Source organism: Mauremys reevesii, linkage group 9 (assembly GCF_016161935.1).
Source record: "Mauremys reevesii isolate NIE-2019 linkage group 9, ASM1616193v1, whole genome shotgun sequence".
In the NCBI taxonomy this organism is placed as follows: Eukaryota; Metazoa; Chordata; order Testudines; family Geoemydidae; genus Mauremys; species Mauremys reevesii.
Window position 1 is genome coordinate 18369353 of NC_052631.1, and position 16282 is coordinate 18385634.

General features: G+C 43.0%; 1 long non-coding RNA gene across 1 annotated transcript in view; it reads right to left on the bottom strand.

The window, feature by feature from the left end:
- Positions 1-227: 227 nt before the first annotated feature.
- Positions 228-16282, bottom strand: part of LOC120371854 — a 57432-nt gene continuing 41377 nt past the window's right edge. The window contains exons 2-3 of the long non-coding RNA XR_005584615.1: positions 5302-5458; positions 228-338 (exon numbers count right to left, since the gene is read on the bottom strand). This is a non-coding gene — a long non-coding RNA (uncharacterized LOC120371854). The remainder of the gene's footprint in view (positions 339-5301; positions 5459-16282) is intronic.

Genomic DNA, 16282 nt, shown 5'->3' on the forward strand with positions numbered 1-16282 from the left:
AGTATGTTGCATATTAAACCTATGTAACAGAGAGCCAAATCTGGCTGTATGCAGATACCGTTTGTTGTAAAAAAGTTGCTGTTGTGTGATTAAAGATGTGACCTTTCTTGCCAGCAAGTGTGTTTCTGATTGATTAGTGAAGATGCGCTCAAGTGTGGAAGCATGCCAGTGTTAACCTGATTCAGCCACAGGCACTATGAATCAAATCATTTTGTTTATTTTGAACAGCCTGTTAATGAAAAAATATTCCAATCAAAACAATGCATTTCCTTCAGCTCTCGCCACAGAAGTGTTGTTCTGCTTGAGAAGAATATGCTTCAATTGTCCCTGTTTTGTTCCTAAAATAGAAAAAAAAAAGCAACCAAAAATTATTAAATACACTTCTTAGCAATTGTTCAGCTACATTCAGTATTAATTATTTAATTTCTTTTGATTTATTTTTTTCATCAGGTAAATGAGAAGAGAATGGAATCGTTTCACTCCAATTTTCATTTCTCAGAATGTTGGCACATGCGGAGCTAAGTTTCCAAAGTGAGCTGCAAGGTGCACAATAATAACTGCACACACTGATAAGCAGAAATATGTTCACAAAGGCAATTGAAGTGACTGGTGTAATTGAAGATAATAAGGGGTTCTTTCTTTTTTACATGTGCATTTTGACACCTCACTAAGCACTCATTTAAGGACCAAATTGTGGCTAGCTTTGTCTAGGTGAATAAGAAGGAAGTGCGGATACAAGGAGGTTTCCCTAGAATGCACATTCATACCCATGCATAGGGGTCAGCCAGAATGTGGCTGGGAAGTGGAGCCACTGCTCCGTTTTAGTGCAGAGGGGGATGCACTCAGAGCCTCCATAAAGCGGATAACGCCATGACCTTTTAAGCAGTTCAAACAAATTCCTAGGCATTAACTTGATGTGCTGTGTACCACCCAAACAATCCCATAACTTTATTCTGGGAATTCCTTCCCCTTTCCTGTTTTTATTATCTTCTCTAGCATTTTCTCATGTTGTGCTCAGTTTAGGTTGTAAAGTAACATTTTCAAAAGTGCCTAAGTCATTTTCAGAAATGACTTAGACACTTAAGAGTCATGTAACATAAGTTCCTTAAGACACTAAAGTGCTTTTTAAATGTTTTCTGTAAGCTCTTTGGAGCAGGGATGGGGCCTCAGTTGTCATGTAAAGCATCATGTACATCTGTGGTGTTGTACGGTACAGCTGTTAAAAAAAATCATCCTCAGCTGAACCAAGTTGAAGGAGAACTCCAACACACATTCTCTCCTACTTGCACTGATCTGCTTCCCCCTAACAGGCCCCTGGACCACCTTAGGTAGGGTGGTAGAGTGACCAGATGTCCTGATTTTATAGAGACAGTCCTGATATTTGGGGCTTTTTTTATATGGGCTACTATTACCCCCCACACCCATCCCGATTTTTCACACTTGCTATCTGGTCACCCTACCTTTAGGAGACCTCTTGGGGATAATGATGCAGACTACCTGGCCACCACCATATGTTCTGGGTGGCTGTTCAAGATAACATACGTGTCTGAGTTCTGTTGGGAAGAGGGAATGATACAGGAAGGGACAAGTGGCAACAGGGACTTGTTTCATACAAAATGAATTTTGCAAGGGTTTGTTTCAAGTTTACATACCATCACAGGGAGACTGGCCCTTTAAGGGAAGATAAATCTCAGCCTACCTTTGACAGACCCTACTTGCAGAGGAGATACATGGGGGGAGCATGCAGGCATAGGTGCTGATTCTGTGAGTGCTCAGCACCCACCAGCAGCTCCCCTCCCAGTTCACCACTGCTCCGCTTCCGCCTCCTCCCCTGAGCGCGCTGCATGCCTGCTTTTTCCCCCTAGCTCCCAGCACTTGTACTGCAAAACAGCTGTTTCACGCAGCTGGGAGGGAGCGGGGATGAGGGGGAATGCAGCGTGCTCGGGGAAGAGGCAGGGCCAGGGTGGGGATTTGGGGAAGGGGTCCAATAGGGGCACAGAGGGGACGGAGCTGGGGCAGAGACTTTGGGGAAGGGGTTGGAATGGGGTCGGGGCAGGGGTGGGGAAAGGGTGGAGTTGGGGTGGGGGGCACCAGCACCCATGGGCGCCAGGGAAAGTTGGCATCTATGCATGCGGGGTCATGTGCCCTGCCAGCTTTGCTGCTTGGCTTGTACTGAGCCTACTCACATGGACTGAGTATGCTCAGCAACACTGCTGAAGCTGGCTGCCCTCACTCTGCCCCCCACTATCGGCAGGTATGGGTTGTCTGTGCCTACATGCTTCTCCAGGTGGAGAGAATGAATTAAGCAATGTGACAGATGATCATGCAACTAATGAGGCCTCTAGGGGAGGGGAGGGTTAGAAAAACAAAAGCCCATGGATAGTTGGGGGAGGGTGGGCACAGGAGGTAGAAAATCTGAGGTCTATGGGTAGCCAGGGGAGACAGCCAGAAGCTGGAATAGGGGGCAGGGCAGGCCTTGCATTTCTCTGCTTGCTCCAAGAATAGGAAGAGACAGTCCCTTGGGGAGCAGGTGCTGGGTCTGGTTTCAGACTGGGATGAAGAAGGTTCTTGTCCAGGAACGGAACCTCCATGAATCTGCACATCCCAAGGGAGAAGGACTGTGACACTTCTCATGGAGGAGTGACCAAAGAGAACTACAGTCAATGGATCCTCATGAAGGAGGAACTGGGCCGAGCTGGAGTCTGGGCAGAAAATATTGTATTTTGACTCTGAGTGGAAAGAGACTTTATTTTGAGTGTATTTGGACTTAATAAAGGAGATCCCCATCGGAGGATTTTAGGTTTATAACTTTTGGACTGTTCTTAAGGAGCCCAGAGGAGAGGGAAACTGGCAAGGTGCTGCAGAGCCTAGACGACAAGAGGTGCCCAGTTACACTTGCTATTTTGGGGTTAATGCAAATCCAGAACCCATGCAGAACTGAAGGGCTGTGTACTAAGGTGAACCTCAGCTACCAGCTATAGTTCACAAAGCCATGGGAACCAGTATGAGTAGGATTTTCAAAGCCCTCATGTCTAGTAGATCAGACATGAATAAAGTCTGCTTATAAAGAATTAACACTAATAAACATAACTCACCTGTAACTGTATTTGTTAGGTTTGATTTGATCTGCATTGTCTTATTCTTTATAACATTTTTATACTAATCTGTTTCTTCTGAAAGTGTATATTTTGTGTCAGCTGGTTGTGGGGTTGTGTGTGCATGTATGTTGATTTACAACTTTATAAACATTTAATGCAAGTATCTCAGTACGTTAGTACATGGGAAATTGATCTGAGTTAGCAGCCTTTTGTTTTCAAGCATGGGAGCTGCACAGCTCAGGATAGGGAGCCTACTTTCTAAGAAAGTAGAAAGAAGAATGTGACAATTATAATGGTCCCTGGTCAGTGCCAGTCAAGACAACTGAGAATATCACTTTTCTACATGATCATATTTCTGTCCTTGGCAGGACAATATCTCGGTGCTGGCCTCAGTCAAGGAGAAATTAGGACAATCCTGATGGAGTAAACATGCTGTTCTTTGTCAGCTACTAATGATCCTTGGTGAAGATAAGGGGAGAGGATTAAAGAGAAAACATGCGGCATGTTATGATACCAAAGCAAATATTCCATTTATATGCTGTTTATATATGATGCATCACTTACTATTTATTACTTATTTTATTATGTACATCATTGATATATCTGCACAAACTTCAGCTCAAACCCAAACAGCGATGTGCCTGACTGAGTGAGAACCGCCTTGACAAGTCCATCTCTAGGAAGTGAGAAAGCAAAGAACCAACCTGTGTGGGTGTGGAAGGCCTAATGGAGGAATAGAGGAAGAGAGGAAGGGGAAATGACTAGTATTAATACTCTTCATCCAAAAGAAAATTCCCTTCCCCTCTTTTCCATACCCAACCCCTCCTCTCATCTTTTTTTTATGGATGATTTTCCTCCTCATCCTCTTCCCCCCCTTGTCCATCCAGTTGAGGACAAGGGTGCTTATGCCATATTCAACCTATGCGAATAAATGATAACATCCTTAATGTACAGTCCATAAAGTATCCATCAATTTCACTTATACTGCAATTGGAAGTTGTTGCTCAGGAACCATGAAGGATGTGCTTTCTTTGAAAAGTAAATGCAGGTGAATTTGAGACAGTAGGATGTTTTAAGAATGTGAGCCTACCAGAGTCAAAAATAGATCATCTTGATGAGGAGTTCAATTTATATCTTCTATATAGATGTGCAAACTGTGGGTTCCTATTTTACCCAAACCAATCATTCAAAACTCGATTTGCACCTGAAACTATTTTAGAAGTTCAAAACAATTTCAGTCAAATCCTCTTTATTGTTTCAGTTTCTTATGCTGCCTCTGCATTTATTGGTTTCAGCTAGAATCAGGAGAAGGAATAAGGTGATATCTCATGAACGGCTTTTCTTCTCAATATTTCTGACCTGACTGAAACCAGGAAATACTAGATCTCTCAGGAGAAAAACCCTGACCTTGTAAGATTTCCTGTTTGCTTTCTTAGCCAAAGAGATTCAGGTACATTGATATCCGTGCAAATAAACATCCAAAAGTTTGGATTTCAAACATTTCAAACCATCAAAATAGCTTGGAGCAACTTCTACAGGGTACCGGCCCAATACTTCTATTTACCCTTACATATCTACCCTAAAAACATCACAGGAATGAAGGGAATCCAACATCAGGGTGAGCACAGGATTCATAGCCTCTCGCAGGAGAACGCTCCCAACACCCTTCCTGCCTAGGAACAACAGAGCAGGCTGATTCCTTAGTCATTAATATCCTCCCCAGAGAACATAAAGTTGTCTCTTACAATGGTGTTAAATGGTATAGGCCAAGATTTTCAAAAGGGAGTAATGATTCCGAGTGTCTCTAATTTTGGATGCCCAACTTGAGACACCCCCGATTTTCACAAAATATTGAGCACTTTGAAAATCAGTTGCCTTTAAGGTGTATCAGTTTGGGTACTCACAATCATTAGTCACTTTTCCTTAAATTGTAAGTTCTTTAGGGCAGGGACCGTGTTTGTATAGTGCCTATCACAGTGGGGTCCTGATCCATGACTGGGTTCTTAGGTGTTACCATAATACAAATAATTAATAATAATAACAGATTTTGGAAATCTTGGCCATTATCAATAGGATTTGTTTTATTCCTTTCATTAGAGTTGCATTTATCTACAGAGCATTACTAGTCAAATCAAAAGACTATGATATATAAATAAGGAAATTACTAGTAAATATCACATGATATCATGGCAATTTGGCCTACCTCCTTGGGCTCCATCAACTTTTACAGACAGTGTGGTCTTCAAATCCATGCAAATGTTTGGCAGTGTGATATCCAGCCCCCCAACCTGCTGGTCTCTCTCTTTTCTCCTTCCCATCTACTGAGTGAGATTTTGCCACAGAACATTCTGATTCTGAGCCTGTGAAAATATAAATACTGAGTTTATTTGAGTCAGAACCTTGGATTTCAGAGGTAAAGGACCATGCTGTCCTCCCTGTCTTCCCTAGTGGGTGGATGGAATTCATCGAGTTCATAACAGTCTGTCAATGTGTGCTTAACAATTACCAAAGAACAGTGAGGGCAGCACACTTCTTTGTTTCTTTAACTAACATGAAGTGCCATATTCCTGGTATCTATTGCACTTGCGGCTTTTGACTTTTCCCTGCACCTATGTGTATGTATTACTAACTTGATGGTTGAGGCTGCTTCATGGATTAGTGCACTAGCCATTTACTTCTGGAGACCTGAGTTTAAAATGTTTCTTAAGTCACAGGTGATAATGACTGTGATGTCCCCTCATCCTAAATTCCTGACTCCAGTAAGTGTTCTTAGCCCCTCATTTTTGAGAGCTCTCCATTTTACAAAAAGAATTATTGTGAAATAGCTACAAAAATCCCAATAGCAATAACAAAGTTTCAATATTCTTTTTTTAGTCCATCAAAAACACTTTCTTCCATTATAACATATAGGTGCCTTAGTCCTCCTGACTACATAAACAAACAGCTGCCAGGCATTCGTTTTTGTGTAGTTCACAATAACTTCACTCTGATGTAAAATAGCACTTAAGGCAATGCCATCAAAATAAAAAGTACTTATTTAAACTTGGAATCTGGAAGACTTGCAATGAAGAGTACTTCTGCAGTACTGTTAAAAACCTTAAATCTGGATTTTGTGGATTAGCCAGTCAGTCCTTTAACAATGCTCTGTAATTTTCTGTATAAACAGATTCAAAATGTGATCTTGATTCCTTGATTCAGGAACTCTTGTGTTATGTCAAACTAACAAAAGGTACTAAGGAATAAACGATCAACCTACTTAAAGCAATGAGAGGAGGAAAAAGTTCAGAAGGGGTTAAACTGAGAGAGAAAGAACATGAGGAGGTATAATAACTGACAATAAAATAAATACCAGGTACATGCCAAGAAACTTCAAAATTTACATCAGGTACAGTTGCTTGTGAACCACAGACACTTAACTATTCACCTCAATCTGCCAGCTTCATTTTAGGCAACATGCTCTGATTCAAACCGATAGCAAGTATCTGAGCCAAATAAGTGAATATTTTTACTAAATGTTGTCTGTCACATCATGTTATTCTGCTTTGGCTTCTTTGCCATATGCACCAGTATGACATGGTGCAATATAACATGATGCGTCATAAGTGACTTAATGTAACATGACAGAAAAGCATTGCTGCCTTTTCAGAATAAACACCTGCTTTTAGCAGCTACTGAGCCTGCTGAAAGCAGTTACATAAGATGTGTAGTTTGGGTACCAAGAGAATATATTGTGCTTTGCTACCTGTACATCTCAGATATATTCCATAACACACTCCTTGTTTTTAATCTTTTACATCACGGAACGTCTCTCCTCTATATTTTTTCCCCCAGAGGAAATAGTTTGTGTATAAAAAAAAATCTACTCAAAATACAAATGGAGACACATAAGGAAAAAGCTAGTATAACAGAATGAAAATATGTACAGTGCTGACAGCAAATAATACAGCTACCCATTAGTAGCAATATACAAACAAACAAACAGATTTAAAGAAGCGGAAGGGGGGCTCTAAAATTGCACCTGCAAATTTATCATTGAAAACTGGGTAGCAAAACCTGTGTTAGAATAGGTATATAAAGAGATGTGTACTGTAGATATTTAACTGTACATTTTGTAAGTGCAAATTTACATTTTACTAGTGTAACCATTTATATCCATAGATTTAAAGGATTGTGTGAGCTTTTGGGAACTGTTGGTCCACATACCTACCAAATAACTTGAATCATAGAATATCAGGGTTGGATGGGACCTCAGGAGGTCATCTAGTCCAACCCCCTGCTCAAAGCAGGACCAATTCCCAACTAAATCATCCCAGTCAGGGCTTCGTCAAGTGGACCTTAAAAACCACCACCTCCCTAGGTAACCCATTCCAGTGTTTCACCACCCTCCTAGTGAATTTTTTTTTCCTAATATCCAACCTAAACCTCCCCCACTGCAACTTGAGACCATTACTCCTTGTTCTGTCATCTGGTACCACTAAGAACACTTGGTGTTAATCTATTCTGAAAATAGAAACATCAGCACCAATAACTAATTTGGACATGTTAATCATTTAAAAAAAAAAAACAGTATCTTATTTGTATTGAATTAAATAAACGTATTTAATGTACTTTCCCCCTCAGAAATATATATAGCATGTGTGTGTGAATTCATGAAAGGAGTCAGATGGGCAGCCATAAAAACTGCACTGCCCCACTCTTGATTTGGAGTGTCCATGTCTATGGATGGAAGACTATGTTGGTTACCATGCCCATTGAGGTCACTGATCTGTATGATGAAATTGCCAACACTAATCAATGTGGTAGTTGTCTGTGATATGAATGCCTGTCCACTGGGAACTGGCTGTGACCACCAAACTCATGCCACATTAATAAATCAGAAGACAAAGACCTAGCTCTTATACAGCAAAAGAACATACATTTTTTAGGCCAAAAAACAACCCTCGGATTGTCACTGACCTTCATTCTGCTCACTTGTTGATACTAGTAATATCTGATAATCCCAAAAAGCTTCAGGATGAATTTCCTTTGCTGTGATTCTTTATGCCAGGTTTTACCAGTATTATTACACCCTGAAGTGATGGTGAACCAAATGGGCATGCTTCGGCTCATCAGATCAGGAAAGTCAAAAACAGATGGTTTTCAGAAAAACATGAGCTTAGCTCACCATGCTGTCTTCAAAAGCAATAAAAATTGTTTTTGAGGAGGCAGAAAGCAGTATCTGTAGGTAGAAGCAAGCAGAGGGCATTTGGTGTGTTCTTTAAATATCTTACATCCTTTGATGAACAACCTACAACTGTCAGTGTCTACAAACAAGATTTCTATCCACAATATTTCCCCTTCCTTCCCAGGAATGAGAACATCACACTTGTGCTGAACTAATTAAAAATTGAAAATGGATATTTACTAATATGGACCTGATCCTACAATCAGATCCATGCAGGTGCCGTTGTTTGTCCTTACAAGGTTAAGGCTAAAGCTTGGTAATAGGAGAACGGAACTTTTCAAATGAATGAAAATTAAATGTTGCATTCATATGTAGTGCATATATATGTAGAGCAGCCATGTAAAATTGTTATGAAAATTTACCAGCCTAGGCACAAAGTACATTATTCTGCCTTTTACTACGAGGATTGGAAATAATGAGAAAACTAAAGATATTTGACTCACTGATCAAAAAATACATACTTGCCTCAAGTAAGCAGAATTTGCAAGACCGATGTAGAAAGATATAGATGAAGGGACAAATTCTGCTGCAGCCATTTACAAACAACAGACAATTTGGCATATAGGGTCAGATTCTTCTCTCACCTGCTTCGGTGGAGTTACTTCTGATTTGTACCAGTATAAGTGAAAGGAGAATTAGTCCCATATTGTGTTGGTAGATAGTCAGAGCTCCTGACTTCTGTTCCCAACTCTGCCACTGACTGTCTCCGAGCAAGTGGTTTGATTTCTCTGTACCTCAGTTTCCCCATCTATACAATAGGGATGATGATGCCTTTCTTGCAGGCTTGTTGTGAGGTGTAATGAATTCATGTGGGTAAAGTGGGTTGACATCCTCCACTGAAAAACTGTGTAGTGTATTGATATTGTATGAAATAAGTAAAATATAAGGTATACAGACCTGGTTCAAGCACTTCTGAGGCCCCCTGCAAAGCCCTTCATTTAGGCTCCTGCAGCTGCAAGGCAAACGTTTCACTGCTCAGCATCCTATCCCATTTGCTGCCAACTGCTCTGAAATGTTAGCGAGGGGCCTGGAGGGAGAGATTCAGTCCTGATGGGACTCAGTGGGCTGGAGGGGCAGCCCAAGAAATATATCTAAAGCTTATGTGTGTGTTTCAGATGGGGCCAGAGGATCCTGTGAGATAGGAGGAAGGGGAACCTTCATTGTGCCCCAGGCTAGCTAGGGCTGTGATAAATGAGAAGACATCCTGATTTCCCAAATGGCTTAAGCTATTTTTACCACAGAGCTTTGTCAGCTCACAGCAGCTGGAACTCCACACCATGCAGCAGTGAGGCATGCACAGTAAACATCACACTAGGATTGCAAGCTGTTCCTGGTGGGACACCACTCCTCCCACCCCCAGCCCGATGAGCACACACACACACATATACACACCAAGCCAGGGCCCCACGTACTTGCAGGTTGTCAGCTTGTCTAAGCCAGCCCTGGAGGTAACACAGGCAGAATGAATATTAATGTACATAGTGTCGTAGTTCATAAATGTAGCATTCAGATAATCTGGGGTTTGGGTTTTTTGTTTTGGTTGGTTTGGTGTTTGTTTTTTTAATAACTAAGCTATACAATAGCATACATTTGATAGCACCGCAGGCCAGCTCCCGCAGTCTTTCCAAATGCAAACCTTCTTTTGACCTTCACTTGCAGTTAAACACTCAGAGAGATTGGGCAAAGCGGATTTTAATTTTATATTAAAAATGGAGACATTGTCGACTGTTTTTATAGTGAGGCCCTGAAGAGTTAGTTCCCTTGCTATGCCAGTCCAACAAGTTGGCAATGTATTTTAATGTAGTTATTTGATTCTGCATTCATTCTTTCATTCATTCATCTATTCAGTCATTCATTCAGACACTTGTTCTTTCATCCCCATCCTTTTGCAGGAAAAGAACATAAGCCAGTAGTGGTGTACTTCTCCACTGTCCTGATTTACACCGATGTCTCTGAATTTGTATCAATAAATCTGTTTGGCCCTCTTCAATCTAGCATTATCCCTCATTAAGGACGAGGGTTTAAAAAAAGAGATTAAAAAGCTCAGATTTTGTTATTGTTGTTGTTGAAAATATCAATTGTTGTGCCGTGATTAAAGTGCTGGGGATTTGTTATTCAGTACCTTTAATATTTATGGCTCTCTGGGACTTCATAAATCATTTTTGCAAACCATCCATCTGCATTCCACTTGTTGCTGCATGCAACTCTTAAATACTTCTACCTGGGACCCCTTGGTCCTGCACTGGTATGTGTGGCAGCCCTTGTGATTGCTGCTCTGGGTGCATTTCTTCCACATCCCTTCACTATGACCAGTGCTGACTTTGTTCCAGAGCTTATGTGGGCTGAGCCCCAGCACCTGCCACTTGCCGCACCAGTTATGAAAGTAAAAAAAAAAAATGCTTGAGCCCCAGCACCTCTTTCATTACAGATTAAGCACTGACTATGACACATCAGACATGGGATTTAATGGGAGCAGGAGCAGCAGCATTTGAGTCAGGGGTATGTTTCTGTGCATGCTTGTGTGCATTGTTGGTGCTTTTTTTGCACTCAAGGGGACAATAGAACTAGCTATGAGAGATAAGTGGCAATGGTTGGAATCTCTCTATCACTCTCTGGGCCAATATGCACCCCTTATTCACATTGGAGTAATTCTTACAAATGCGAGAATTCCCATTGAAGAACACCGAAGCCAGCAGGTTTTACTCACATGGTTAACAGCTGAAGAATCAAGCTTTCTCCTTTCTCATCTCTCTCAAATACGTTATCTGAATGTTTCAGACAACTTGCAATAACACATCCCCAAACTGTAACCTTGGAAAGCATTTGGCAACATACTAACATCTTAGCTATCTGTTATCACGAGGAATAAAGGTGTTTAAGGAATAAACTCCATTAACATGTTAGTTTCTCTTAAATGCCCCCCAAACACTTCAGTTCTTCCCTTTGCAATAAAAGCTGTTTTGTATACGTTTTAGAATTTCTCCTGAACATGAGCTGTGCTTGTGGGGGATAAGAATTCAGTCTGTAATGAGGTGCGTCTACTTGTAATATACTATCCAGCCACTAGATGTCTCTGTGTGCTGTTTAGAATTCCAGGCAGGGTGTGGTTCTTGGTAAATAAAGAAGAGAGAGCTGGAATTCAAGCAGTGTGGAAGTATGATAGTTTGTGACTGTAGTTGTAGTTTTTTTGTTTATAAACATCTCCTGCTTAAGAATAGTTGTGATTCCATATGTCATACCACTGGTCTGCATTTGTTTGCCTACTTCTCTGTTCACTCTGTTCAGAAACCCATCATCATTTCAAATCAGTACTGGGTTTACGATGGCGCCATGGCACCGGGACCATGCTCAAAAGGGGCCCTAGCCCGGCCCAGCCCAATCCACTTGCGCTGCGCCCGGAACAGCTGGCTCCTCTCTACGGCCTGGCTCCTCCCTGCCCCCACTCCGCTTGCGCCTCTCAGCTGGCTGGCCAGGGCTTCTCTTTGCCCCGGCCCCACCTGCCGACCCCTGTCTAGCCCCTCTCCCCCAACCACTGCTTGCTCCTTGCGGACGGCTGAGGACTTCTCTCTGCCCCCATCACTGGCAGGCAGGCAGCCACCGATGGAGCCGGGGGCAGAGTGGAGCCCTCAGCTGCTGCCACTCTGGGCCAGTGACCATGGTCTTTGGGTTCCCCAAGGGTGGGGCCCACCTCTCCCTGCAGCTCTGTGGAAGTGGTGGGCTGGGGAAGTTGGAGGCTGCGTCCCCCCCGCCCATGCAAGGAAACACCTCCTCCACCACAAGTACCATCAGTGCCAGGCGGGTAGGACTGTGTGGGGCCCTGGGGAATGGGGCCGCTCTGTGCTCCTGAGCCTCAGCTGTCCTTCCGCCTAGCACTGTGATGGGAGGGGGGGATCCCTGCTCTGCGCTGGCTCGGCAGGGCATGGGGGAGTGGGTCTGTGGCGGGGATGCTGGGATGGGAGGGGATGGGAAGCGCTGGGCAGTGGGGGAGGTTTGTGTATTTTGGGCTGCTATGCAGTGTGGGTCTGTTGGGGGGCACTGTGTAGTTATGGTGGGGGCGCTGCGGGGAAGGGTATTGGGCAGTGGGGGTGGTGAAGATCTGTGCATGTTGGGGTGCTGGGCAGTGGGGGATCTGTGTGGGGTATTGGGCAGTTGTGGTGAGGCTGAGTCAGTGCTGGGCAGGGGTGGTGGTATTCAGAGAACTGTGCATTTGTGTATGGGGGTGCTGGGCATAGTGCAGGGTTTCTCAAACAGGGGTCGCCGCTTGTGTAGGGAAAGCCCCTGCCGGGCCGGGCCGGGCCGTGTGTTTACTTGCCCTGTCTGCATGTCTGGATGATCGCGGCTCCCACTGGCCATGGATCGCTGCTCCCATTGGCATGGAGCAGCGATCCACGGCCAGTGGGAGCTGCGATTAGCCGGACCTGCGGATGGGGCAGGTAAACACACCGGCTCAGCCCACCAGGGGCTTTCCCTACACAAGCAGCAACCCCTGTTTGAGAAACCCTGGCATAGTGGGTCCAGGGGGTACTGGGTGGAGGGGCTGTGTGGCATGGCATGGACCCACCCCCATGGCAGCACAGGGCTAGGTGGGCCAGTGTGCGTCTGGCGACTGACAGTTTGTAAACAGTTACCTCACTCTGGGTGGAGTGGGGCCGCTCCCACCGTGCCATGTCCCTCACTCCAAGGACCAACTTCCCCGCACCATGTTCCATTGCCCTCACAGGGGCCCACAAATATGTTCGGAGCCCAGCCCACAAAAAGTTAATCCAGCCCTGTTTCAAATGCATATATTCTCCCACTTTAAGTGAATGTTTGGTACTCTGTTCTGTGACCTTATTAAGGTGTTGCAGCTAATGGTTTGCTTCTATAAATTCAGAAGATCCTGCCTTTCAATAGACCTATGTAGGGCAATAGGCTGTTGATGTCAGAGAGCATTAGGGTTGCCAACTTTCTAATTCCACAAAACCGAACACCCTGACCCCACCCCTTCCCTGAGGCCCTGCCCCCCACTCACTACATCCCCCCTCCCTCAGTGGCTCACTTGCCCCAACCCTCACTCACTTTCACTGGGCTGGGGCAGGGGGTTGGGGTGCAGGAGAGGGTGAGGGCTCTGGCTGGGGGTGCAGGCTCTGGGGTAGGGTAGGAAAGACTGGCTTGGGATTCAGAAGAGGGCTCCAGCCTGGGGGGTGGGGCAGAAGGGTTCAGGGTCTGAGATGGGGCTCTGGGCTGCAGCAGGAGCTTGGGGTGTTGGAGGGGGTGTGGGCTCTGGGTTGGGGCCGGGGATGAGGGGTTTGGGTGCAGGAGGGGGCTCGTGGTTTGGGGGGGCTCAGGGCTGGGGAGGGAGTTGGGGCTCCAGAGACTCCCAGTCAGTGGCACAGCAGAGGGGCTAAGGCAGACTACCTGCCTGTCCTGAGTCCGCGCTGCACCCTGGAAATGGCCAGCAAGTCTGGGTCCTATGTGGACCAATCAAAAACCAAACGCATTGTCACCCTACTGCGAGCATTCTGTTCTGATCCTGTCTCCTTTTGTCACAGTGTTGTCATTTGAATCTGGTTGGATAATAAGCTTTAAAAAATGAGAAAAAGATAACAGGCTATTTGAGATTTTTCAATGCTTCTATGTGTTACTATACATAAACTTACTTGTGAAAATCAGAGTCTCATTTTGCTGTAGGCAGGGTAAGAAACAGAAAACAATATTTTGACAGACCCAGCTGAAAAATGTGGATCCTGGTTCAGATTGTATGGATTTGGGATTCCAGTTTGGGCCCATCTTTATTTTAATATTTAATCCATTGATTTCTAAATTGGGGATGAAATGTGTAGTTTTGGCAGGAACAGTAAAGTAGATCACTGGTTTACAGTTTAATTTAGATCAGTTTTGTAGGCGAGGGATCATAGGGACAGCAAAGGAAAAGCATCATTTTTTAGACCATTCCCAGTAGAGTGTACTTGCTCCTATGCTGGCATTCTGTTAGTGACCCTGTTTGTAAACATCACAAGTATAAATCTTACATTCAGGGTCACCAGCCTGGAGACTCTGACAGGTGAGGGTTTGTGTTTGTTTGTTTTTTGAGAGTCCTTATTCACCAAGTTTTCAATATGGTTTTAGTTTTAACCTAGTCATCTTTGTGTAAAATGGAAAAAAGCTGTTGCTAAAACTAATTTGTTTAAGCATCCACAACCCTGTAATCCATATTTTATAACTAAATCTACACATATCTTAGTTCTTTTATAGCCCCCTCCCCTTACTGTAGTACCTGAGCACTTCACAGTCTTAAACATATTTACCCTCCTAACACCCGTGTGAGGTAGAGCAGTGCTGCCTGTTATCCCATTTTACAGATGGGGAACTGAGGCAGAGGGAGACTAAGGCTCATATAGGAAGTGTGTGGTAGAGCAAGGGACTGAACCTAGGACTCAAAAGTTCTAGACTAAAACCATAACCACTGGACCATCCTTCCTGTGAATGTGTTCTTCAGAGCTATACAAAATTTCAGTTTCATCAGTCCCCTTTAAAATAACTTTTAAAAAGTCAGAGGCCCAACAAAGTCACAGCTAGTAAGAAAACAAAACATTTCACAGGAAAAATTCAGGAGCTTATTAACATTTTACACATTTCCTGACCAGATCTAGTTACATTTTGAAATGTAGGACTTCCTTTTTGAGGGAAACATTAGGGTCTAATATTATCTTCTTTACTCTTTTTTCACATGGATTGAAGAATCCTCAAGAGATTTTTTTTTTCTTCCAAAGCACAGTAACTAGATCCTGCCAAATAATGAAAAAAGTCAACTTCAAAACTATATTGGAGAATAAACAGCTCAAGTTTTATTGGCTCCTATTTATGGGGTCATAATATTCAGTACTTGTAAATATTTGGTGCTGTACTGTATTCCTGAAATGTTTGTTCAAATTAGAAATTTCTACTGGAAGTGCATTATTTGTCCTTTGGTATTTTCTTGTTTGAAAGTTTCACTCACCCAAACAGACCAGAAACAAAACCATATACTTTGAATTACTGTTTTCTATGCTTTCTCGGCTTTTCTAATATCAAATATTTAATATCATTGCTGGAGACTTCACAATTACTCTATAGACTGTTAAATGTTCACTCATTAAATATTTTCAAATACAAAATGTATTTACAAAACACAAGACTCGTTTTCAAAAAAATTACTAAACAAAAAATCAAATTCACCAAATTTTGTATTAGATGAATACTATTCAGCCAGCCTTAATGGTAATATTTCATGTCACACATCAGATTTATTCCTGGTGCAACTCCAGTTCTATCAGTGAAGTTACAGAGGGCTGAATTTGGCTGTAAGACCTATTAGTCTATGTTATCCTCTCCTTTGAATGATATTTATTTTTTCACATAGCATCCTGTTTGCCCTGTGCACACTACAGCTGCATATTGAAGCAGCACAGAAAAGACTTTGGGGATTTCCCTTCAATAATGCCGAAATCTCTTTCCTGGTTAGTATTCTGCACCACCATTCTATTTAGCAGACATTTCCCCTTCTCCAAGATTTCGATAGGCTACATTTATCTGCATGGAGCAGCAATCAACATTTATTTGCCCATGTATTTATATAACTCAGATCTTTCTGTATCCACTGCCTTATTATTTGCTGTTTCTCCATTTGAAAATTTTGCTCTTTCTGCCATCATCCAAGAAATACCGTGTGTGTGTGTGTGTGTGTGTGTGTGTGTGTGTGTGTGTGTGTGTGTGTGTAATATATGGTGGTGTGTGTGATTTTAACAGCATGATTGGAAAATGTTTATGTTACTCTGGGAAAGTCATAAGTGTGTTATTCCTGTTAGCCCAAACAGAATCTAGTCGAACCTCTATTTCACACCATGGGGTATTTGGTTTATGCCTCGTGTTACAATTGTGGATATGTTGGAGAGTTTAAAAAAAAATATTTGAACTAGTTTTTGTATCCCTCCACTTGTAA